Source organism: Zosterops lateralis, assembly GCF_965231275.1.
Source record: "Zosterops lateralis genome assembly, chromosome: 2".
NCBI lineage: Eukaryota > Metazoa > Chordata > Aves > Passeriformes > Zosteropidae > Zosterops > Zosterops lateralis.
The window spans coordinates 94,273,885-94,299,383 of record NC_139763.1 but is presented as its reverse complement, the minus strand read 5'-3'; the positions used below and the strand labels follow the sequence as shown (position 1 = coordinate 94,299,383).

Genomic DNA, 25,499 nt, shown 5'->3' with positions numbered 1-25,499 from the left:
TTAGGATGACTTCATATCCATCTCAAAAAATGCAGACAATTCATTTTTGCAGTCTCTTCCAGATGACATGTTCTTTTAAGTGAAACTACTGAAGCAGGACTCTGATGAGTTTGATGATCCTAAAAGTGAGATGTTTTAATGCTGTCATTATCATTATTAAACGTAGCTGTAATGATGATTTAAATCTGTGTTCCAAGCCTCCTAGATGCTCTTAAACATTAGACACCTTTGTGTCTTGAAGACCCAGAAAAAAGCTTACCAGTTGATTATGCTGTAAAGAAAAGCTCCGCTTAACAAGACAGATGCAACCTTATTTTGTCTTAATGATATTGCCTTCAGTGGAACACAAAAGGAGCAATTGATAGCAATGATTGAAACATTTCTTTTAGAGACTTGTAAATTCAGCTGTCCACTACAAGAATCTCCAAGAGAAGAAACAGGAGGATAATAAAAGAAAAAGTAACAGCATTGAAGAGTGACATTAGTGCAGGTTGCCTGTCTGAACATGACAAATGATCTTTGAATGACCACAAGTTTACAGACAATGAAATGTATGTGTATGCTTTGTATGCTGCTATTAAAAAATGAAAACCACAGATATTGGTGCACTTATACCAAAGATACCATCCAGCAATGAGAAATGCATGAGAAAGCTGTGTTTACTATTTGGTTAGACAGAAAAAAACAAATTGGAAACAAGAATGCTTAAAACTATTTCTTCTGCTTCTGACATATGGCTGCTCAGTGCTGTATTTCAGCCACATTAAATGAAAAAGTAACGGCCAAACTTTTCCAAACCTGTACTATAGAGCCTAAAGACAAATCTGCTCTCACTAGCAGGCTGGATAACTCGAGTGAAAAAGGATAACCTGAGTGAAAAAAGTGCCCCTGGTTCCCAGAGACACTCAGTGTTCCTCTCAGGAACACGTGATTCTGCATTTACATCAACAAGTGTCTTGAAATTTGCACTGAGAACAAGAAGGACTTTGATCAAAAAATAGCACACATTTTTTCTCTGCAAGGAACTTTACAGAGAGGTACTAAATTTACAAAAGCAGTTGAAGGAGGTTTCAGAGGGACTTGACAGATTACAGGCTGATGACACTACCATTACAGCCTCAGTGGAAATGTGGTTTGATCTAATTAACAACAAAGAACTAGAACCACTGAAGAACAAAATTAAAAAATTATTCAAAGACTCTTGGAAGCTTTCCATCCGTCCACCAGGACGGATTTGAAACACAGACGGATGGGATTAAAACCAGGATAAGACGTCAGTGTTGGGACAGGCATTGAACGTATTCCAGGTATCTCAAACATTCTAAGATTAAAAACTGAAGATACATGTGTTGCCCTCAATATGTGATTAAAAAATGGATTTGATTGAACACAATTCATTTAATCATGCAGGTGGAAAATACAGATGTTAAATTAGGGCAGACAAGATGGCTGAACTTAGAAATGCTGGATTTTAGAACAGATGCATTGCTGTCCAGCCAACTCAACATCACTTTTTACACATTTTTAGTTTATTCATATCGCTTTCATTGAAACTGTGTAACTGTGTAGGTGCTAAAGTCAAAGAATCTGGTGAAGTGCACCAATATGCAGAGTTTGATATAAAGCCTCATAGACCTAAATTTTCTCATTAACTACAGAATCTGTGAAGATGTTCTTGTTTTTAAGTACAGAACCACAGACTTTGCATTTTAGGTAACTTCAGGTGTCTTTTTGTGTTCAAGGGATAAATACACCCATAAAATACAACACATCATTTGTATGCACCGTTTCTGTGGATAATATACTGCATTTGAGTGTTTTCTCCAACAGGCTTTTGCAGAAAAAAAACCAAAAAAAAATTCATGCTGGGGAGAAAAATTCAACTTTGATACATTGGCTGCTGTTTCCACGTACAAGTTTTCTCTCCACACCCAACAGAGAACACATAGCTCAGCTGAACAATTGTGAGCATATGTTAGCTATGCCAATATCCTGTTGAAAGTAACAAAAGGCTTTAACTTATTTTTAACTGAGAGAATCGCATAACTACAAAAGTTTTTCCTTGAGAATTTCAAGTCAAGTTGGGATTACTGTACTTCCCTCTTTGGGAAGTTGTATGATTATTAATCTTATAATTAAAAAAGTAGAAGTTAATGAGGAAACATGTTAACATCAGATGATTCACGGGCCTATTAATACTAAAAGTGTATTGGGAAAAAAAAAAAGGGGGGGAAAGGAAAAACCCATTGTGTAATCCTGTTCTGATGAAATGCTGGACAATTTTGAGACTGATAAAGTGAGTCACTGCCAACTGACTCAGCATGACAAGGGGAGTTCATTGTTGCCTTCGAACTGAAGGAAACAAGCATGCAGTTGGTTCAAACCTGATTTGTTCTTTCACTAAAATGTGCTATTTCCACCATCTTCCTCTCCTCCTCTCACGTCTTCCATCAGACCCTCTGGTGTCTCCAGTACACGCTGCATTTATTAAGCCCTGCAGTATTCAGCTAGCATTGGATACAACACACATCAAGCCCTCAGATGCAGCATGTTACAAAATTAACTTAAAAGGCTGGAATGCAGCTCCATTTTTAAGTCCCAGTATATTTATATTTCACATATGGTTTTCGCTAGGCTATTCACAGGGGGGACTATAAAGCATCTCAACATGTGAGGTACTCTTGTAAACCTCACTATGTCCTCAGTTGCACTTACTGTCCTCAGGCATGGGGGATGTTTTACTGGAAGCATTAATATGTATATACGTGCTGCTTTTTACATCCACATTTCCTTCTGCTTGTAGATTTGGCAACAGCATGATGGCTGAATTCAACTCAAAAAATGGAATTCCTGTTTGGCTCCAAGGCTGTCCAAAGATCAACTTCTGCCTGTCATTGCAACTTCCCCCCAGCATCCTCTGAAGTTAACAAAACAAGGAGAGCTCAGCATCTACCATGGGGCTCAGGACCCTCTAGGGTCTGGGCAACTGAACTAAACAAAATGTACTGGTCCCATCCTTGAAGTCTCTCAGTTATATGAGAAGGTTTTACTTTAATATTGCAATAAAGTGGATTTATATTGTTAACATACACAAGACTGACCAAGAGAAAGGCTCACCTGTTGCACAACATTGCACGGCGTGCACAGGGTAATGTTACAAAATCCAGGTTGTGGCTCTTTACATTCTCCATACCATCATTTGCTATTTTCTACTTTTCCAGCTAAAGCTGCTTCTCCTGAAGTCTGTCTGAAATGTGAAAGTCACGTTTTGAGGTTTTTTTACAAGGGATTATTAGAATTTTAGAAGTCTACTGATTTTACTGTTGTTTACTAAAGACTCTTAGAAATAAAATAAAATTATTTTTAAAAGAAACAAGCAACAAGAAAGGTCTACACTTGTTCAAGCAGCTGAAGCATACCCAGCTATTATAATTTTTAAAATGTGTATTCTGCCAAAAGGAACTATGCCGCATCAAAAATTGTCATGCCAGGTGAGAAAAACTCAGAACTGAAGGATAAGATAGCAAATCAGCAAATATGGGTTATATCCAACTTGCATGTAGACAACTTGACAGGTGACTTGAACTAAGTCAGTCAACATCTCTAAATATGAGTTTATCCAGTGCAGGAGGCTACTAATGCTTTTCTATTTCAGGAGGGTGTCTTAAAGCTTAATTAATTGTTCATAAAGAACTCAGATCCTCAGATGAAAAGCATCAGAAAACACCAAAGTATTATTAATCTCAGGTGCCAAAAAATTATCCCTGCTCTTGCATGGAATAGGTCTGAAATATTTGTAATTTCTATGATAGCAATATCCCCAGTCCAGTTTGCAAATGATGAGAATTATCCAAGTAAAATAAATGTCTGGCCATCAGAGTAAACAAAGACATCATTTTACGAGTCCAATCTAAATTGTAGAGATAATCAATATGAGAATAGCAGTGCCCACAATGAAACCTGTATTAATTATGAAGAGAGTTTATGAAAGAAATTAATCATTATTATGGAGTTCGCTGTAGGAATTTAATAGCATGAGCCAATTCTACATGACTCTTATGATGCTTGAGGTCAAATATGCTGAGTTTGAAATAAACTTTAATCTACTCTGAACTAACTTTGTATAAAAAAAGAAAGCTTCTCATAAGTTCCACTGTACTGCCCAAAATAATAAATCTATTCTACCCCATTAGTGCGTGTGGTCTGATATGCCATCCTGAAAATAGATTCTAATGTCTCTCTTCCCTCTCTTTTCTTTTGTTTGCCCTTTTTTGTTTAGATTGGTGCCATAGGAAAATTATATACACTGATTAGAAGAGAAATTTGATATGGGAGACAAGCAATATATTTTTAAGTGTACTTTGGTTTTTTTGTTGTATTTTTTTCTTCCTTAAGTAACCACTCTTCCAAAACAAACAGAGAAATGTTTATGGAAATAAAGAAACAAATTATAACAATTTTAGGTAGCATACCACAGTCAAATAAATACCATTTTCTAATAAAACAAACTGGGAGAAAACCTACTTGAACTTAACTCATAGTGACCAAGAAAGCAGCTCAAGGGACTTTCTGTTCCAGAATCAGAACCATTCTTGAGAGCTAAAGATTCATATCCTTTGAAGAACTTCAGAATCCCTTTCGTAGGATTATAAATTATTCTGTGAAAGCAAGTGTTGAAAATGCTCAGTGTGGGCTTAATTCCACCTCCAGTCAAGTCAAGTCCTGGTTGTGTTCAAAGGGAGAAAAGTGAAACTGATGCTGAGAGCTTTAGAAAGGCCTATACTTTGTACTTATTTGTTTTTGTGAAGTTTCATCTTACACAAAGTAAAAGAAGGAAGATGTAAGTAATAGCCCATCTCACTGATGTGAAGTCCACACATGGCAAGAAGTCCATGGATCAGAAGAAGACAGGGAATTCTCAGGAGGTCTCTCGTTTGGGATACTTCTGAGCTTGTGTGTGTCTGTGAGGGGAAGGAAGCGAAACCACTGGGATGCAGCCAAGATGTAGGGGTTGACTACCCTTCCATGTGCAGATGCAGCAATAGCTTCTTCTTGCTTTTGCAAAATATGGGATTAGCCATTTTGGAGACTCCTAATAATGTATGCAAAGCTCACAGTACGGTCAATAACAATTAGGTGTGCAACAGGAAGAACAAACCTGTAAAATTTAACAGGAACAGTCTCCAATTAAAAGACTCAAAAAGAGCTCAGTGTGAATATTTCTCTGAGCTTCCTTTGTTGATGCTGTAGGATTTCTTTGTAGTTGTACAATTCTGCTTGCTAAAATTCTCTTGGCAACTACAGACTTCCTTACTTCTGATCTCATCACACACAGATGGCTCAGGCTTGTAAAATATTATTAGGGAACGTGTTGGAGTGGCCTGAACATGGGTCACTCCAGCAGAGTAATCTGACTCTCACGATTTCTCTGTATTTGTGTAACCTTGAGTTCTGCCAGTGTTTCCCAACCTGCAAAACGGGAAAGGAGTCTTTCCTGACAAAGTGATGAGAACGTGTGAGTGAATATACATACAACCCTATAGAAAAAGGAAAAGTGTCACTGCTGTTTGGGGAGAGTAAGATAGGGTCATGTGGTCTTCAGTTTTACTCTCTCCTCTGAAACAAACACCGACATAGATATAAATAGTGCCTGCAGAAAAGCAAGGGATGAACTTCTGTATGTTTTTTTAAACATTCTGTAGCTTTTACATGTGAAGTCTGCTTAGAAGAGTTTTGAATAGTTTAATAATTAAACCAAAAATCTTTAGTTCTAAAAGTATTAACATTTACCAGAGTGGATTTATTTTTCCAGTGGTGTCATAAATTCACAGTATTTACCCACCAGTTCTGGTTTTCATAACAAGACTGTGGTTTTTATTTTGATCCCTGGTTAATTTATTGCTGCAGCACATCATTTTGCTTTTCTTTTGGAGGTTCTGAGGAAAAGTAATTCTTTACAGACACTGTTCAGATGGTATTTTTCAATTAAAAACTCTTAAAGCAGAAAGGAACGATTGTCTTGTGGGGGACTGAAGATCAGAGTTCCATGCTTGGCTCTACAATAGACTCCCTGGGGAAATTTTCAAAGGCACAAATGGCAGGTTGGCACATCACTCCCATACTTGCTTTAGTGGGAGTTACTTGCCTCTGAAAACCTCTATTTCCTTTCCCTGTATTATCCCAATACAATTATTTAATTTTTCCCTGTGTCTTGGTCTGCAACCACAACAGTGGAAATTCTAACTTTTTGTTCCCTTCACCTCTCTCCTGACTTGCCTTTTTAACTAAAAGCTTCCTGAGGCAGTGCCTCTTTTACAGCATGTAAAATACCCAGCAGCAGTGATGGGGGGGCACTGATCTCATCTGGGACTCCTCAATTCCTATTAGAACATACACATGCAAATAACATCAATACTAATTGGGAACCTGGAGTTATCAAGCTTATCAGGTCAGGTCCAGGTTATCATGCTGTCCAGGAGCAGTGCTGCTTAGGTAAAAACACCACATTATCAGCCCCAGTGAATGGCATCCACAGAGCAAGGCTGGGTAAATGTCTCCCAGTGGCACCAAGGTGAGCCATCATTGAAAAAGGGCAATTATTAACCCTCTTCATCTCAGTCTTTGGGTTTTGGTAACTTCTGTTCCACTAAAGTCAACGCCCTTTGACCAAAATGTTACAGTTTACTGGAACAAAATGCAAAGCCTTAACAAACGTCCATGACGCCTTTCAGAAAGCAAATCATGAACCCGAGTATGTATTTGCACCAAAAGGGTGCAAGTACTCAGCCACTGTGGTAAAAAAAAATCAGGTCTGTCTTATTTATCTTGCAAGGCAGGATTAGGCACAACAATTTTTGTTTTCAAGGCACAAATGTAAAATTCCCAAAAATGTGACATGTGGAACTACTTAAAGGGAGTGAATGACAATATACTGAATAAATGTGCATGACCAGTAAATCCAAAAAAATATTGATCTGTATTTGTTTATTCAAAAAGTGCCCCACAGAATTATACTACTAAAATTAATAATTACTTTTTTCTACTCTACTGAACTTGAATGCATTGTGACCATGAGTTAAAATAAAAAAAAAAAATTCATATTCCATGTGCACTCATTAATTATCTCCTGTCCTACCAGGAATTACCATGTTTGCCAAATGAGATGAGGCCAGTGTTCATTATATTGCAGAACATCACCACTGAGAAATGACGTCTTTCAGATACCCACTAGTAGTTAAAACAGGCTTTTTATTTTTGTTCTATTGCATAAATTATTCTCTAAGCCATTTATCTTTCTCAACAATTTCTTTATGGCTATAACCAAGATCCTAAGTTTTGTGGACAGTTTTTTCCCCTGAAGTTAACACGGCAAAAACCAGCAGCATTATAGTCGGAATTATTTTTTATGTAATATATTCATGAGTCTAAGGCATATCTTTATGTTCTAGGCACATCCTCCATTTCTTTCTGCATTGCTCAGTTTGTATCATCTATGCAATCAGCCCAGTATGCAATGCAAGACAGGATTCCTACAGTAGATGTAAATAATTCAAGCAAGTTTGTAACTCCTCAGGGAGATTTACTCACAGATCACCTGTTCACAGAGTTTAAAGGGATGTCAGAAGAGTTCTAGGATTATTACAGACCATCTACAGGAAGGGTTACAATAAAGTATCAGTATTCTTACAGCGTAGAACTGAAAGTGGCTTTGATTTTGGATACATTAACAAACTTCAAAAGGATTGGTCTAAATCTGCCAGTGGAGGAATGTTGTTTGATTGCATCATGCACTGGGATGCTGCTGCAGTCGGATCCAGAAAGAATGACGCATCACTGTCTGACATAGCTCTGATAATAGATAAGTAAACTGTAGGATTGCCAAATGAAGAGGTCAAAAAAAAAAAAAAAATCCCAACAAAAACAAAAGAGCTGATAAAGCAAATTACACCAACAGAATTTGCATTGCAACATGAACAAAAGAAACCCAAACAAACCCCATTCCTATTACTGATGGGATGCCCCTGTGTCCCACATGGCATCACTGCAAATGGTTTCTGCAGAGAGTGAGAACGACACAAGCCCACAGCTCTGCAGTAGCAGCAGCCCACGCAGCATATCTCCACTTGCCAGCTGAGAAACCTTGACCTACTGGCCATGTGCCTCCAATTCTATCCCCCTGATCCACTAAATCAGTCATGCCTTAAGGTAGATCTCAGTCATGAGTGACAAAACCCAAAACCTTTTCTGTTTGCAACAATCCTTGTATTTTCCTCCCAAAGGCAGAGCTTGCTAAGGACATTCTTTACGTGTCCAGAGGCCAACAGCCTGTCACCGTCTTTACACAATGCACCACATGTATCTAGGACATAGAAAGGATTATTTAAAACTCTAAAGGAGACATTTATACCCAGTACACTTCCAAAATAAGGATGGCAAGTTGCTGAAATAACTTATTTAAAACTTTTTCTCAAGTACAGAGTGATAGAATTAGAGTAAAATCATCTAGAAGGGATTGGAAACACTTTCTCATGAAGTCTTAAACATCACTTCGAGTGACATTAACTTGAGCTACACGTCCCACCGGAGAGCAAGTGTCAGCAAAGTAAATGCATTAGTTAAATCTTAATAGTAGTTTGGTGTTCAATATCCTGAAATATTTAATATGTTTTTTTCCCAAAGTAAACTGTTATTCAGTTTTAATGAAGACATTAACCTGCTTGATTTGTAAGCTCCTGTGGGAAGTCAGTCTAAAACACTGTCACAAGAGGTAGGCAGATGTAACAAGAGCTGTGACAGGAAATCAAGCATATTTTAAATGTTAAAAAAGCAGCCAGACAATAAGTCTCAATATGCTCTTGTTTTCTTTTAGTTTTGTTTATTCTTTGGTAATATGTTTTCTGCCCTTTAAAAGATGCCAATTAAGGCTGGCTATAACGTAGTCTGAAGGTAACTGTGGGTACTGAAATCTACGTGTGTCCTCACCAACTACGTTGTAAACAAGAAGTGGTAGGATACAAACTAAAAAAAAAAAAAAAAAGTCTGGGTCTGATTCTGAACTTCAAGACACTTGCAGTCTCCAGCATTGTAGGATGACAGCTTTAAACTGGAATCCACTGTAACACTTCTAGTCACAGTTTGAATTTTCCAGACTGACTTTGAATACAGTCTATACTTCATGGGAACAGCCGGTCTTGTGAGTTTTCAGCTTCAAATGATAGTGACATAACAAGATGAGCAAAAATGGTGAGACCCCAAGCAATTAAGGTGGGTGTGTACTCTTCCTGAAATGCATATTGGTGGTTTGACAAGGGAGACAAGCTGGCTGCTTTGTTTCACAGTAGCTGTGTTTAGTTCATGCTGTCAAGCGTGGATTCTGACACTTAACAGTATTAATATTGCTATTTCTATTGATATAATTAGCACTTCTATAAATAATAGCTAAGGCTGCCATAGCTATGTATATTACTGCAATCAGCACCATCAGGCCCTTCTTCGTTACACACCCTCCTGGAAATGCAAGCTGATTGATCTCAACAAGAAGACAGCCACTGAGCAACGCTGCTGTTGATTCTAGCGGCCCAGCGAGGAGCAGCTCCCACCACGGAGAAGTCTCTCCTAAACAACTAGTTTGTATGTGTGAGACTAACATTTCTCACCAGTCTTGCACCTGCCAACGTTTGAATGCTATAAATAGGGACCCTTCTTTTCAGCCACACGATTAAAAAACCCTCACATTGAGTTCGGTGGGTGTTATTCATACACTACAATGGGGGGAGAAGTCCTACAAATTGTTTTGGAGACAATCTGGACCCCACATTTAAACTCCACCTAAACAGCACAAAGACTTTATTTATTTACTTTACAGTTATGAAACAGAAAACTGCTTAACAAAATAGATATTGCCGCTTTTAACAGAAGAACAGCAGCACCTGCCATTTCAATCCCTAATTTCATTCTGGTACATTTAAAAATAGAGAAGAATGACAGCTTTTCTGCCCAAACTTCAGGCACTTCCAACCTGTTTCCCAGAACTTTGCCCTGGTTTCACTGCACCTAAAAGCCATAGTTTCTACAGGAGTTTTGACAGTGTTCAATATCTACCTTCTACCCTTAATGACTGCAACTTACAACTAGCACTGGTGGGAGAGGGAAGTGTCCAGAACCAGTGGTGGTGGAAATAAAGCCTCAGGGTCTCAAAAGATGCACGCAAAAATACAAGCAGTTAAAAATTATCACCAGTTTTGGAAACAGTGGGTATTTTCTGCTTTCTTCATCTTCCATAAAGTGATGTGGGTAAACACTGCACAAAGCTATTCTGAAGGCCAATATTTACAGTGTCTGGAAATAGAAAGTGTTATGTATAAGAAAAGCAGCCTAGATATAAGAAAAGCAGCCTAGATGTCTGACTGCAGTTTGTTACAAAAATCCTTTAAAACTTCTACTTTCTTATTAAGCTTTAGTCAAATGGATATTCTAAAAGTCATATGGGAAATTAAGTAATTCGTGTGCACAATTACTGCTGGGTGGGAGACACTCATTTTTGAATCCTGGAAGTTCTTCCAGAAACACTACTTGCTAGCTGCAGTACTTGAAAACTTAAAATGGTAAAGAGGAGACTACAATTCCAAAGCTTTGAACTCCTGTACTACTAATACAGCTCACTTTGTATGAGGCCAAAGCACTCAGAGAGCACTATGTCTTTCAGCAGTATCAATGCCAAAATCATTCCTGTATAATTCCACTGATGTCACTTCAGTCATTTCAAAGAGGAAATTCATGTCTAAGCCACCTTCTGTTTTCTGATGCAAACCCAGAATAACTACACCAAAGTTTATAAAACTCCTGACACTGGCATTTATTGTCAAACCAAACAGCCAATGGAAAAATTGGCACCTACCATCTGAAATTATTACTTTAGATATTATTTATAACCCTGATGGCTGCATTTTGAAATTCTCTGCGTACATATCTTTGCAAATATTCGTGATGACAGCACATGGTATTATTCCTGCTGTACAGATAGGAAACAAAGACTGAGCAATTTTTCCCTAAAGTCAAATATGCTATTCGTGGCAGAGATCTTCATGAGGCCCAAGTCTTAAGCCAGGAATCCAGACCAGTAAAGAAGTACTCAGTCTTCAGTATGCTTTCAAAAAAATATAAGAAGCAATAACTGGGTTGGACCCCATATTGGATTAAAAAAATAAGGAAAGATGAAGGAATTATTATTTCTTTGATTAAGCTGTCAAAGAGTCAAAATCAGAACTTTCTCTTACAAGAAAAGTTGATAACGAAACGTCTTATTCTGGTATTCCTTGAGGCATCTTTCATGAATATCTGGGAAAATCAGAGTATAATCTGACATCCACTGATATCAGAAAGCACAAAATTATCTACACACCAAAATATTTTTTTCCTGCTCACCCTACTCAGGCCACAAACACGGGACTTCCCAAAGCAACACAGACCTTCCAAAATCACCTCTGGTTGTGAAAATCAGTCAATGGCAACTATTTTCTTCTGTTTCAGATAAGCTCAATGATTCCTCTCAGTTAATATACTGCTAATGAAAATTGAAGAACTGAATTTTGACTTGCTTCAGTTGCTCTGATACCCCAGATCAAGGGTCAGCACACTTATGTAAGGGTAAACAAGCAAAGTTTACTAATAGCTGCCAGTTTGAGACACTGTATTTTTTTTTGTTTGTTTATCAATAATGTAATGATTTGTACACACTCTCTGCAATACCTCTTCAGATAGCTTAAACTGCTGGTAAGATTTCTTGGGCAATTACAGATGAATTCCGCTTACTTAACATTAATTTGGTACTTTGAGCAAATTAAAAATAATTATTTTTTCCCAATAGAATCATCTACATTAATATCTGCAGTCACTCTGGAATCTTAATGAGCTAAACTCGGTAAGTTCTGTCCATTCTTGGCTAGAGGACTGCCTTTTCCTTCATGATACACATGCAATCATTTGGGAACAGTTTGCAAATCTAAAATTCCACCTCGCTTGAAGGGATTTACAGCCTCACATGACAAACTATACTGAACAATACTGAGGCCCTGTGAAAAATAAACAGAAAGAACACACTTATTTTCTAATACCAAGATGGAAATAGTAAGTCTTGAGGGCCGCCTGGAATTTGACCAAGGTTACCCAGCAAGGATCAAATCCTATTTGTCTTAGGCAGGCAGCCCTGCCGAAATCAAATAAGCCTACAGCACAGATCAGTATACTAAGGCTATGGTTTAACCTCTGAGGCATGCTATAAATCCTGTGCCACAAAATAGGTGCTATGGATTAATTTCTAATCCCAAATTATAACTCATCATTGAAGAGCTGAAAACCCAATTCCCCTCACAGATTTACATAACAAGAACAAAACCGTGCTGAGATTTAAGACTTTACTTACAAAATTTCTAACAAAATATTTTCCAGGATGCTCAATTCATGCAGTGGCAAATAAATCACTCTGAGGTAACAGAACAAACCATACACTATGACACACTGTCTCTTTTTTTTTTTTTTTTTTTTTTAATCTGCCTGCATATCTAGTCATTAATTTACCCAATAAATTAATTCCACAAGTGACTCTCCAAGTCATCGGTTTGAATTATCAAGTTTCTGCTGTATTTCCAAAACAATGCCAGGCATGCATGTGCGTAGGAGGGATGGGACAATGAAGCCAATAGGTGCAGCTGTGGCCTGGGAGGCAGAAGGTCTGTTCAAACTCTGTCTCTTTGACATTGGGAAGTCATTTCAGTGCTGTTTAATTCTGACTCTTTCTAGCATATAAAATTTTAGCAATGGAGCCACTCCTTAAACATTTGGAAGGCAGAGACAAGCCTTTATGAACTTTATGAAAATTTATTTTCCCCTGAAAAATCAGCAGCATTGGGTGAAAGGGGTGTGTGCAGCCAGTCTGTTTGGATTTCTGGCCTTTTTATCTTCCCCATGTGTAAAACAGGAAAAAAAAATCGACCTTCATAAAGCATCTTTCTGCAAGTACAGGTGAAAGAGCACCTCTGTAAATGCAGGTGATGGAATGGGCTAGCTGGTATCTCATACATCTAGCACTGCTGCTGCACAGGATCCGAACAGTTCTTCCCTTTAATATGAATGCTGGAAATCCTAATTTTAAACCAGAGGGTTTTGGTTCCATTCCTAAAGTTACATCATAGTAAAACCAAACATTAAATATTCAGCCAGAAGGATTTTTCATGTATTTTACTTTTGTGCTAACACAACAAACAGGATACATTTTAAGACTCATAAACTATTTAGTTTTGGAAGACCCAAGGCATTCACAGCTTTATCAACTGACTAGTCACAGATTCCACATGCTATCAGAAAGTTTTCTCCTCCTAGAAATGAGGATTTTTAAAAAACACCTACAGATTAAATGATGACATTTAAAATAATGCTAAAATTTTCTGTAATGTTCTTCCTGCATTACAAATGGACTATTAAATCAGTGAAGTGCCAATCAAATGCTTTTGTACTTTGAAAGAAAGGTTTAAATAACAAAAGCAGTTTTTCAGGCCTCTCTCTCCCTCGGTAGTCAGTGTCACCTATGCACTAATTACAACATATTTACTCGCTTTTCTAGTAAGATCACGATTGAATAGATTTTTTTTTTAAGAACATGATTTTTAAGAAAAGTTGCAATCAGAGCCTCGTGGATTCTGCCTCTTATTAATCCAGCTTGTCTAAGAAAAATATAATGTTGTGCAGTAAACTTCAAGATATATGACAGGATCGAATAATAACAGCTCTGGATTCAGTCTCCAGCTTTAAAAATCAACTCGCTGCATGACCTCGAGTGAACCATTAATTAACCAGGGCCAAATCCTCTGTGGACTAAACACAATGGAACTAGCCAGTTTGTACAAGCCGAAGATCTGGCCCCAAGTTTCCAGAAGTTTTGAATCAGGCTGGCCAAATACTGGAATTTTCATGCTATGAAAAAATATTTAGTTGCATTTCAGAGTAAGAAGTAAAGCTCTCATGTCCTTTGTGGAATAAAAATTCCAAGCAAATCCTTTAAAGGCAGGAAAACAGGGGGAATGAAAAAAAAATGAAAAGGTCGAAGTCTCTAAGGGGAAGATTTTGTTAAATGTGGTTTCTCCCTGCAAGCAGAAAATAAAATTGACAAAAGTCTGCAAGGCAGGTAGCCATGAACCATCACTTTAATTTTCCGGACAGAATAATATAACTTTTTTTTTTTCCCCAGTAAAACTGGAACTTTCTTGCAGAAAACTGCAACTTCACAAATACCACATTTTCCACTGGGGAGGGAAGGATCCTCCCAGCCAGCTCTAGCACCGTGTCCTCATTGCATCCTCTGAACAGCTGAAAGAGCTCTTGCCTCTGAGAGGGTTTTGTGTGTGTAAGAGAAGGATACAGTACTTTCCTATCACAGATTTATTTTTCTCTTGAGTTACTCTTTATTGCAGAGCACCCCGAGACTCACAGATGCGAAAAGGCTCTGCATTTCTACAACCTCAGCCCCGTAAATTCCAAAGACATAATTCGTATATGAGGGCACATCCCAGGCATCCAGAAAGACCCAGGAAGGCGCTCGGATTTCAGGACTGTGACCCAGTAGCTGTAGACAATAACAGCTTTTATGGAGATACTCTTTGCTCCTAAATAATTACTCTGCTCAGAGTGCCGAGCTTCAGGCTTTGCACATTAGTTTGCTTCACTCGACGGTGAGTTTTACTTTCTCACAATCTCCCATTTGCCATTCCCACAGAGGGCTCCAAGGCTGACAGGAGGGATTTTTAACCTTAGAAACACTCAGGCTACAAGGCTCGGCTACAGAAGGTCGTGAAGTCTGGGAACAAGGACGGGCAGCGCGGCAGCCCCTTCCCTTCCCAACCTGTAAATCCATTTATTCCCTGCGCTCCGAGCGGCAAGCGCCGAGCCCTGTGTGCCGGCAGGGACAGGGAATGGGGGGCACAGCCCTGTCCCCTGGGCACGGGCCCTGGCAGCGAGGACAGGGCACCGCCGGCTCTGGGAGCGCTGCCGGCCGCGCTCGGGCGGGACCGCGCTGCCACAGCCGGGCAGGAACAACAGGGAACAGCTGATCGGCGCCGTGAGCCTGAGGGGACGGCAGCAAAACCGATCCAAAGCCAAACTCCCCTCAGGAGCTGAGCCCTTCGGTGCGGGGGATGAGCAGCTCCTTCCCGGGCACCGGCACCGGGATAACCCCGACCTGCCCCTCACGGCCACAGCAGCACGGGCCGGGCCGGGCTGGAAGGGGCCGCACTGGGCCATCCGGTCCACCCTCTCGCCCGAGCGGGGTCATCCCAGAGCGCTCTGCACGGGATTGTGTCCAGGCGCTTCTCGGGCATCTCTTCCCTCCCCGACCCTCGCTCACACAAACCAGCGCCGCCAACTTTTCCCAGCGGCGGAGGAGGAGGAGGAGGAGGAGGAGGAGGAGCGGCGCGGGGGGGACGAGCGGGGGGAATGTCGGTGCCAAGTCTCCCTCTCCGGCCGCGCGCACCCTCAGGGGAGTGGCCCCGCCGCCTCCCAAACTTTTTTCGGGACGGTGAAAAAACTCCGGGAGGCGGCGAGTGCGAGCCGTTCCCCCTCCCCGCCCGGGACCACCGGCTCCGCTCTCTCCCGGGACAGGAATTCTCCCTCCCGGGATGGGATCTCTCCCTCCCGCCGGGCCGCCGGAGCCCCTCGCCCCCCCCACCGCCCCTCACCGCCCGCCCCGCCCCTTGTGGGCGGAGCACGCCCTGGCCCCGCCCCCGGCCGCGCGCTGACCCCGGAAGCGCCGGTACCTCTCTCATCTTCCCCTGCCCCGCGCTGGGCGCCGCCGGCTCGCGGCACTTTCAGAGGCGGCCGCCGCCGCCTCGCAGGGGCCCCTCATTGGCCCCCCGGCCCCCCCGCCCCGCCGGCCCGCACCCATTGGCTCGCAGCGCCGCCACTCAGGGTCGGGCCCCGCCTCTCGCCGCCGTCTGGGCCCGCCCCCCTGCTCGCGACTCACGGCTAGTTCTCGATAGGCGAAGCCGGTCCGCTACTCTCCCATTCTATTGGAAGGCGCAAACGTCGGTCAAACGGACGGCGCTTCTCATTGGCAGAATTTTGGAACGCTAGCGGCCGCCTTCGCCGCTCGGGAGCGCTGACTGGCTGGGCGGAGGTGTCAGTCCTGCCGGCACTCGGGTAGCGATTGGCCGCCGCGGGGCAGGCAGCAAGTTAGGTTGCGCTCCCCCCCCGCCCCACCCCCCCCGCCTTCTACGCATTTCTATTTCCCGCTTTATTTATTTATTTTGCTCCATAAACTTAAATGACCCCGGAGGGGGCGGGGCCGGGGCGGGGCCCCGCCGGCGTGGACGGCCAATGGGAGAGCGGCAGCGGGGCGGGGCCGGCGGCGGCGCGGGCCAACGGGCGAGCGGCAGACGGGCCGCGCTCGGCCAATGGGGCGGCGCCCCCGCCCCCGCCCGGAGCCCGCGGCGGGTCCCCGGGGGGCCGGGCCGGGAACTGGGAACAGGGAACGGGGGGGCGGCCCGGGTGTCCCGGGGGTGGGAGGGAGGGAGGAAGGGATACACAATCGTTTCCTTCCTCGCCCGCAGGAGCCGCGGCAGCGCGCCCGCCCCGCAGCCTGTGTGAGGCGCTCACCGCGGGAAGCGAGGGAAAGGCGTTTTCCCAGGAGCGCCTCTCTCGTCCCCGCTCTGGCCCAGGGATCCCTCGCCTGGCGCAATGAGTCCTCTGTCCCTAGAGGTGGAGCAGAGAGCCCCTCAGGCAGAGCCCACAGGTGTTCTCGCAGCGAAGGCGGCCTGTGTAGGTGCTGTGTTTGCCGCCAGGCCCAGAGCGAGGAGCCACAGCGTTCCGTGAGCCTCCCAGGCGCTGGTTCCTCAGGAGGGACCGGAGGAATGGGCCGTGTCAGCTTCCCTCCTTTGCCATTAAAGAGAAGGCCCAGGCCTTCCTTTGTTCTTACACCATTACTGTATTTATGGGGGTTTTAACTGTTATCAACATCTCTGGGGTTTTTTTTGGGTTTTGCTGGTGTTTGTGATTGTAGTCCTTGATGGTTGCACTGTTCTTTCAGAACTGCCCATCTGACCTACCTTCCCCTTTCTGATGCTTCCTTCTTGTTTCCGGTCAAATTAAACTCACACTTTGTCTAAATTATTCTCTTACTATCCTTTCTTCCTCTGTATACTAGGTTAGTTGAGATTTGGTGGTTATCATTCCTTTGAAGAACGCTGTGCTTCCTACTTGACTTCTTTCCTGCCCAACTTTTCCTGTGTGATCCAGCATAACACTTCAGTTCCCTCATCCTAGAGATCAGTTATTTTTGCTTTTCTCTGTCCTTCTGGTTGCGTGGATCACCCAATGTAAAGTCATCACCCTTACCCAAGTTTCTTTTATAAATTCCTATCACAAGTGTTTATGTGTGTCTCTTGGAGCCATGCAGGGACGCATTCCCATTCCAGGTGCTTTCTCCATCTTCCATGCCAAAGTTTGTCACCAGTGTTCCAGGGAGCGCCCCTTGTGGTCCTTCCTGCGCAGCCACATGTTCCCATTCCCAGGAGCTTGGGTGGTTCCACTACCTGTTTGGAGAAAGCTCCTCTGTGCCATGACTTGGTGTTTGTGGGAGGTCCTTACCAGGACAGGGCCTGGCTTCTTTGCTCTCATCATTCCCAAGGGCTTCTCTTGAAGCAACCCTCACTCCCTTGGTATGTTCCATTTCAGAACTGGTGTATAAAAAACAAGGCCATCTCTCTTCCTCCCCCTTTACCACCTTGAACATGGCATTACCTTTATATTTTTATTCCACTTATAGGCGTTACATCTCTTTTGCCCAATTATAACAATTAGAAGATACTCTCTTTTTTTTGTCTTTGAAGCTGTTTGTACATTGGAGGGAAATTTTTGGGTTTTTTAATATAATGGGAGTAAGCAAATTAAATCCGGTACTAGAAGAAGGTAAACACCCCCATCAGACTCAGATCAGTATTGTAGTGAAGCACTAGGATTTCAACCATGGGCATATTCTGACTGCATAGCTGCTTCAACATAAGCATATGCTGAGGTTCTGTGCCGAATCAAAGCTTTAATTTCCTTCTCGTTTCTTGTGGCCTGTTCTGCATTTTTAAGATGAGACAGAGTGTGAAATAAAATCCTCAGAAAAATAATTTCTCTAGGGCATATTCTGTTTGATAATGTCATACCTGGAACTTCATCTAGGCTGTCAAAACAATGTCGCATGACAGTAAAACTGAGCACACTTCATATACATAAATCTTTCAATCTGTAACTAAGTATCAAGAATGAGCTGAAGGCTCCTGTAGCTGAGCTATTCCACTGAGTGAGACAATAATGTGACCATTAGAGAGCAGATATCTCCCAGTTAGTAACTCCAGGTAACTCCATGTGGACATGGCAATGAATTAATACATGGATTAACTCATAATCTATATTTATGATTAATGCCATGGAGGGACAGGGTCCTGATTTCAAAGAGATGCAGAAGAGGGAGTTCTTTTCCTTGAACACTGTTTATTGTCCACCATGGTTCATAAGGCCACATTTCTGGTGGGAATTGCAGTTGTATCAGTGATGCCCAGCAAGTTAGAGGTGATTTCCTCACACGAGAGGGAACAGTATTTCCAGTGGTGATGTGGGTCTGCTTCCTTTTGATGTCATCATTTACAATTGTAAGATAGCGAGCACACTTTTAAAATTTACGGTTAGAAATCGTGCTCAAATATGTTACAAACATCTCAGAAGCTCTGATGAGAACCAGCTGTGTTAATTTCAGGAAGCAATCCAACCAACAACCTGGTATTTAATAGAATTGCTTAACATGAAATAGAAATATACATTAACTCTAGAAGAACTATAGTTAACAAGTTTCCTCCTTGAGGAGGCAAAAAGATGACATAAGGAGACTATAGAGATCAGGGTAAATCACAAGTGAAATAAAAAGCAAAGGAGAAGAGGGCAAATCTCATGCTAAGGTATTCAAACACAAGAGTCATACCAACAGTAAGCCCAGGGAGAAATAGTTCTTCTGTACCCAGTGCCAAGGAGATCTCAGCTGAAATACTGTGTTTGGTTTCATATACTACATTTAGAAGAGGTTATAAAGATCAGAGACTAAAATCTTTGAAGTGGCAATGGTAAGGGTCCTAGAAAACATGGCCTACAAAAGAAGAACAAAGGAACGAGATTTGTTTAGACTAGAAAAGGGAAGAATGAATGAGGAGAACAGAACAAAGTTCTGGCAATAAACTCCTGTGGGTTCAACACTCTTAACAGTCTTCAGAGGCCATAGGATCCCTGATGGTGGATGCTTTAAAAATTACAACAGATTGGGGTCAGCTGCCCTCTGGACAGTTGCCCAAGGCAGCAAAGCAGGAGGATCCTGAGTGGCACGCTGCCTTGCTGGGACAGGCTGGGAACTCTAACACTGGGAACAGAGCATCTGCCAGAAACAACCCAAACCTCCCCAGGGCTCTCAGCAACAGCCAGCAGCTCCTGCTCCTCCTGAAGCCATGATAGCACCAGTCAGCTCCATGTCACCTCTCTTAGCAGCAGCGTGTACCAGCTGCTGCCTAGCTTTGTTGTTGGGTTTCATGGCAAATCCAAGACTACAAATACAGTCAGGACAACACTCTGGGAAGCTACCAGGCACTAGGTGTCAGATCCTGTCGAGAGTTGTCTACGCTTGCCCCTGCAAGACCTTTCAGGTCTGTCCTAGCATTACATTCTTGTCAGCAGGGGTTTGACTGGAAGAGCGCCATAACAAAAGGCCGCTCTGTAGATCCACATCTTTGTGCTGCCTGAGCTCAAATGGTACAGGGAAAAACTTCTTCACACCAATGGAGTTGCAAGCAAATGCCATTATTGGTGAAGTAAGATTGGACTCTTACAAACAGCAACATTGAAATGTGTTGCAATTTTGTGATGGCTTTATGCATGTGAATATCAAATGCCATATAGATGTTTATAGAATTCAAGTTTTGGGGGATGAATGCCCTACCTTAATTGGTAGGGCTGAAGAAATAGCCCTTCATCAGGCAGAGCTCCTAGTGAAAGCATAAAAAGTCTAATTTATTGCATTCTTTCAATATGACTTCATTTTCGAGCATTTTGTGACAATCTGACCTAATATTGCACTGATTCAGACAATAGAGCTGTTCTATTGTACTTTAATGACTGGAAATGTAATTTGCTTCCTGTTTAATATTTAAGCCAGCAATAATACCAAAAAGGCTTATTGCTCCTAAGAAAAGATGAAAGGGGCATAACTCTTAAGGTTTTTTTGTGTTCAAAATTTGACCTACTTTAAAAACACTAGAAACTCATGGGAATGGTCCTCAGAATTAAAAATACCAATATAAGATTGTTGCCTGGGAATTTTAAGATACATCACTTCCAGCTCATAGAAAAGCAGAATTTCCTTCCCGAGGGAAATCCAGATAATTCAAAATTAATTTTTGTCCCAAAATACTGAATTAACAGAGTTTTTCCACAGAAAAATGAAGTTCGAAAAGAAAAAAAAATATTCTGAACTTCAGAAATATTTAATTTGGATTTGATGACTGTCTTAAAATTTTTCAGTCTGGCTTAGCTGAAGAGCCATCTGTGCCTGTTCCAGCTGCCCCTAGTGACTCTCATGTGACCAGTGCTCTATGGTCTTGCTTCTCTGTACTCCTTGGAGAGAACAGCTCCATGGCCATTCCACCTTGCCCACACAGCTTTTCTGTGGGGAGCAAAGAAGACAAGTTTTGGTGTGACATGCAGGGAAGACAGCTGGCAAAGATCTGAAGAGGATAACAAGAACTTCCATTACCTGAACTGCTACAAAAGTGAGGTATATGGTGGCTCAGACAGGGATGCAGAGCCATGGAAATAAAGCAGCTCAAATGGAGAACAGCACCACTAAAGCATAACCTTCACATGGGGTGCAGCAGTGAATCTGCCCCCCCTACTGCTTCCCCCAATAAAGGGTAATTTCCTTTTCATTTGGTATTACTGAACATCCCATTAAACTTTTGGTAGCTCTATCGAGCCTTCCCTTGTCCCCGTCCTCTCGCTTCCTTCTCCCTTTGGAGACTGCATTCCTCCTTGTTTATTCTCTTATTAAGGCTGTCTCTATTGCAGGGCTCTGTGAGCTGAGTCCCACACCTACATGGAGAGAAAACCTGAGATCCAAGGCTTCGTGAAATTCCTCAGGGACAGAGCCATTTCCAATAATGAACATATTACAAGTAGTTAGATGTATACTGTTAAGCCACTGTTGTACTTTCACTTGACAGATGGGTATGCTGGTCTCTGCATAAATTTACATTGGTAAATATACATTAAAAAAAATACCCAAACAACCCAAATCACTATCACAAGTGATTCCACAGAAACATCTGTATTTTGCCAGGCCTGACTAAACTCACTCCTCTAGAAGCACACACAAAAATTAGAGGTATTACTGAAAGGAGGACAGACAGGACACAAATACTTTCCAATGTTTTGTTCCTCTCGGTTTTATAAATAAGAGTGCAGCATCTCTTTTTAAGCCATGACATTTTGACAAACAATGATGCTTTGTGTTACCCTTGGGTGAGAAGAAATGTGAACAGAATAGCTTTGGGCAGTCTGAGAAGCAGCTTGGGAAGAACGACTGCTGTGAGCTATTCCCAGATCAGTCATTTACTTGCTCCATATATTTGGTTAAGATACTTTGTCCTTATCTATATACCAAGGTTGTACTGCTCAACTTTAGTTCAGTAAATCTATACAAACTCTAGTATTAACATGACTATGTTGGCATCCCAGTACTTTTATCAGAATAATACGCTCATGCTGGGCAAATCTTACCACTATAACACACCTTTGTACCATTACAACTGCTGGCACAGCAGGGAGCACACTTACAGCAAAAAGATAAAAATCTCACCCCTTGCCAAAATACTTCTACTTAATACTGATGTGTGCACAGCCCACCTTTGCTGCCTCACTTTCCATGTAGAAAATACTTTTAGATCATACCTTGCAGGGCTTTAGTTCCTATCTGCAACAGGGCTTTGCAACGTCTGCATGAAATCTGCCAAGGCTTATTTTTAGCCAGTGACAGAGCTTTTTTAAGTCTCTAAAAAGTGTTTGCAAGAGGTAGCTGTACCCCAAAACATGCCATTGCAGGGGGGCTCAGCTGGACCTGCTTACTTTTCCTGTGAAGATTTCACTTTGCGTTTGACTCAGACTTTTCTGACAGCTATTTCATGACTGTGCCATTGTCCCTGATATTTCATGCACTAATGTGAAATCCCGTCCTTTTTCTCCGGACTTTGGTTATTGGCTTCTTCCCCCCGCCACCATTAGTCTGACAAGCGAAGGTTAAATCGAGGAGGACAAGAATCTTTCATGTTCAAGGCGAAAATCCAGCCAGGCCGTTTTCCCTGCCGCCTTTTCACTCAGCAGCTGAGCGGGGAAAAGCCAAATCTGGAGGCTGCCATCTGTGGGAGGAACCAGGGAGGACAGTGGAGCCTCCAGCCCTGCCAGCACCTGAGGGGAGTTGGGCAATGTTGTGCTAATTGTTGGTGTAAATGACATCAGCGTTTGGCCTGGGATCAGTAGCTTCTCTCCGAATAATTTAGTAAGTACAAATATTAAAAATACTTGGAGTTAGACATTAACCAGATGAAATGTTTAGACAGCAATAGTAAAATGCATTTGATCGAGCTTTATGGACTGAAACTCAAACAGAGTTTTAGTTAGCAAAAAATAATGGGGATGCTGATGCAATTCCTAGTTAATCGAAAAGGAAAAAAATTCAGAAGAAGCTGTCTTTTGAAATTAAAAATGTAATTTCCAGGACAGCTTTGGACCTGTTCACAAGGGATTTCCTAATCCACAAATCCGTTCCAATGGCTCTTTTCCCACAGGCATTGGCTCTAAGCACCAAGGCCACTGATATTTTCTCCAGGTTTGCTGTTCATTTTGAAGCCATGGAGCAGGACACTCTGCAGCAGGATTTCTGCTCCATCTTGCCTGCTTGGCCCTGCATTGACTCAGTTGTCTGCTACACTGGATATGAGAGACTCAGAGCCAACATTACCAGGAAAAGTCTGGATTACATGGGCCCTGAAAGATGCCTACACTGAATAGGATACGTAGGAATGAGATCCTCTAGATTGTCAGGCTCTAAAGGTTTACATCCATATGTTTTCCAAGTATCTAATTAGAACATAGTTAAAACAACATTACTGGCATAAATCCCTCCTCACCTGCTTTCTTCCAAAAAGTATTATCTTTAGGCAAAGTGCAGGGGCACCAGGACAGCCAGCCTGCCCGTTGGATGACAGCCTGGGTGCAGGAATGCTGTAAACTGGAGGAAGGGCGAGACCTTCCAGAACCTCCACTGGATTTTACGTGGATTTTGCAGACCTTCCATGAGGTCTGCAATCCCAGTCACCTCCAAGAGCATGGAACTCCAGCCCAAAGCTGTTTGCTGGTGTCTAAGTAGTGGGTCACATCTGGCTTGAATTTAGCATTTGCTCTTCGTTAGCGCTCTAAAGGCTGTTTAATTTATGCTCAGGCTGTGTGTGTGTGCATGTGTGTATGTATGTATTAAGCAAGAGACAGCTGGTCCTACACAGGCAAGGTTGACTGTTACCCCTGAGGCAAGAGGCCCATGGAAAGCAGGGTGGCCAGTGTTTTATTATTGCCCTCTACTATTCTTTGACCTCCACTTGATATATTTTTCCATAACCCTAGGCAGCGAGCTCTCAGTGGGTGGGAACTATCTGTTATTGTCTGCTGAATGAGGACCTCACTGTGGAACACAGCTTCTGAACACAGACAGCAGGCAATGTGGCCAGCATCTGTCTAAACTGGTCCATCATCACAGGCAAGGTGGGTATCACCTGAGCCAGGAGAAGTCTGCAATGGGAGAAAAATGCTGTTCTCTTACAATTGTGCTGACACCGGTGAAATATGAAAGCCATGATACACATGAAAGCATGAATGATACACATCTCAAGAAGCAATAACTAAATAGCAGCACACAAAGGTGACCTGCAAACCTCTTGAGAAGGACAGTGAGGAAACAACAGCAATTATAGTCAAAAGTTATAGTGTAAGAAAATGCTGCTTCCAGGCATACCAGAGGCACATACTAGGCACTTGTGCTGCTCTTTCAGTTGCAATTGTTGCTGAAAAGTGAGCGATGTCAGCACATCAAGGGAACTTCCAGGAGACTTGTGTCTGCATTTCTGACCCTCTAATATTACTTTGTCACGCAGAACAAAGGGGATTTTGCCTTGCCTATGGTATCTGATATGTGACAATGCTTGCTGGATATCAAAGGAGCCACAGTTAGAGTGGTAGCGACTGCACCATTAGGGATAAATGAAACAAAGCTGTACCAAAATGAAGTTGAGAGGCCATTAGCTCAAAGTAAACATAACCTGAAGAGGCCAGGGTATTCCCTGATTCCCTGGGAATAGCATCCATCATTTTGCCATGAAACTGCTTTAGAATGTAAGTCTTTCCTAGGGAAGCAGTGAAAGCATGAGCTGAAGGTACCTGATGCAGTATAGCCTAACTGCTTCTGTGGCCTCCAAGGCTTTAGCTTGGGGGGAATTACAAGCATTCAGTTCCTCTCCAGGGGACATTAACTCTGGAACATAATGCTAGGCATTAAATTACAAAGCATATAATCATTGCACTGCTAATCAACTCATGCTCATACTAGAGTTCTTACTTATTCCTTACACCTTGCCAGGTCCCACAAGCTCATGTTGCTTTCTACTCAACTGTCCGATTTGGACTGACAGTACATGAGCTCTGTCTGAGTGGTGTCAGGACAAAAGTGTTTGGCAATCTGAAAACTGAAAGTAAAGAGATTAAACAAACCTGATTAAATATATAAAAATATACCACGTGACTTAGTGACCTCAAGATTGTATTTATTTTCACATTTAATTTTGGAAAAAAATGTACCTTTAAGATTAGAGTCAACACAATCAATATCTAGTCTGCTGCACTGTCAAGATAAAAATCCAAGAGGCTTTTAAAAGGGACTGTGTCTAGCTGCCTATGAATTTCATGGTGATGAAGGGCCCTGATAGTGCAGAACATTGTTCAAGAGGCTGGGAACCAGGACTGCTTGTCCAGAATGCAGGTACTGCTTGCTCAGGGTATTTGGACAGATTAGTTATTTGTTGTGTAAATAACCCCACCCCACCCCACTCTCCCCAAAGAGAAAGTAGTAATAACAATATTCCTAACTTCTACACAAAATATTAAAAGCATAAAGAAAGAGGGGTAGAGTTATTACTCATAATATCTACTATCATTAATCTAGGATAATGAGTAAGTACATTTAGTGGTACAGTGGACATAACTATACTAGCAGTAATGGAGGGGGAATGTACTGTGTTAAGGTTAGAGATCTATAAAAATGTTAACTTTCTTACTGCTTCCAAAAATAAGCTTGTCTCTCTCTGGACAGCTGACAGCACTTGCTGTAT

The 25,499-nt window shown here is 42.1% G+C and overlaps 1 protein-coding gene across 1 annotated transcript in view; it reads right to left on the bottom strand.

Annotated features, from left to right (window-relative positions):
- ZBTB20 (zinc finger and BTB domain containing 20) overlaps positions 1-15,864 on the bottom strand; it is a 471,839-nt gene extending 455,975 nt beyond the window's left edge. The window contains exon 1 of the mRNA XM_083884711.1: positions 15,804-15,864. The gene's annotated coding sequence lies outside the window, so the exon portion shown is untranslated. The remainder of the gene's footprint in view (positions 1-15,803) is intronic.
- Positions 15,865-25,499: the final 9,635 nt, after the last annotated feature.